Raw genomic sequence first — 1,198 nt, 5'->3', positions numbered from 1 at the left:
TCCTTTTCTTCCTCTTCCTCCTCCTCTTCCTCCTCCCTTTCCTCCTCCTCCTCCTTTTTGGTGGGGAGGTCACAAGGGTAGAGGGTGGACCTGAGAGGGCTGGAAAATAAGTGTGATGGGATACATGATGTGAAATTCCCAAATAATCAATTAAAACATTATGGAGAAAAGATAAGAAAAACAAAGGAAACTCAAATCAGATTTTAAAAAACCTTGTAAAGGTTTTCAGATTAGACAAATTTTTGGCAGCCATAGAACAAGGTGTTACCTCAGGTGTCACCATGGCAGCAGCTTCTAAGGTTTCCATTATCAAAAGAATTCAGTGACATTACCAGGAGAGAAAACTACGGCAACAGAAGGATACCACGCAATCCTTGAGCTGGTGTTTTCTTTCCCTGCCATTCCTCTTTACATTATCAAAACTAAAGGTAAGGTAACTCATAAGAAAGAGGTGTATATACTTTTGGATTATTATGATAAAAATCATAGTTATCAGCCCCAAACTTTGACTTAAAAACTATTATTCAAAACAATGAGTGATATAGCAAGGTGTTCTTTTTTTTGTTTTTTTGTTTTTTGTTTTTGTTTTTTTGAGACAGGGTTTCTCTGTGTAGCCCTTGCCATCCTGGAACTCACAAGGCCAGAGGCAGGCTGGCCTTGAACTCAGAGATCCACCTGCCTCTGCCTCCCAAGTGCTGGGATTAAAGGCGTGTGCCACCACTGCCCAGCTAGCAAGGTGTTCTTGACTTTTGAGAATAAGGTCATTAAGGTCACATGGACAGGAAATAACCTGGATATACAAGCCAGTCTTACTCAAGCTTTGTTCCAAAGTATCTTGAATTTAAATAGTGAACATTTCACATTGCTCTTGGGACATGGAGGTTATGTCCAACTACAACCTGGTATGGTATTATTTGCAGAATTTTCCAATAGAAATGTAAGCCACATTTGTTACCTTAAAAGTTTGAGGGGATACATTAGAAAGAGGCAAAAAGAAAGAGATGAAATTTTACTCAAATATTTTCTTTACTTCATGTTTCAAAATTTTCAATTGATTAATACTAAAAATAAAATCAAATATCTTAAACTTCTCGGTCTCTCTGTCTCTTCTCTATATAGTCCTGGCTGTCTTGGAGCTCGTATACACCACCAGACTGGCCTTGAACTCACAGAGAACCTCCTCCTCCTCCTCCTCCTC

At 39.0% G+C, this 1,198-nt stretch overlaps 2 protein-coding genes across 13 annotated transcripts in view; both read left to right on the top strand.

Annotated features, from left to right (window-relative positions):
- The window catches only part of Glt6d1 (glycosyltransferase 6 domain containing 1), a 19,811-nt gene that overhangs the window by 5,951 nt on the left and 12,662 nt on the right, over nt 1-1,198 (top strand). Inside the window, exon 1 of one of the 4 annotated variants that reach the window (XM_031369990.1) lies at nt 337-428. The exons of 2 other annotated variants lie outside the window; for them this stretch is intronic. The gene's annotated coding sequence lies outside the window, so the exon portion shown is untranslated. Of the gene's footprint in view, nt 1-336; nt 429-1,198 lie in introns of those variants that run through there. One more of the 4 variants, XM_031369989.1, reaches the window with a different exon arrangement.
- The window catches only part of LOC116090063 (N-acetyllactosaminide alpha-1,3-galactosyltransferase-like), a 28,810-nt gene that overhangs the window by 24,797 nt on the left and 2,815 nt on the right, over nt 1-1,198 (top strand). The gene's annotated exons all lie outside the window — the stretch shown is intronic.

This window comes from Mastomys coucha, unplaced genomic scaffold (genome assembly GCF_008632895.1).
Source record: "Mastomys coucha isolate ucsf_1 unplaced genomic scaffold, UCSF_Mcou_1 pScaffold15, whole genome shotgun sequence".
Taxonomy (NCBI): Eukaryota; Metazoa; Chordata; class Mammalia; order Rodentia; family Muridae; genus Mastomys; species Mastomys coucha.
The sequence above is the reverse complement of the archived record's forward strand: the minus strand, read 5'-3'. Positions and strand labels throughout refer to the sequence as shown.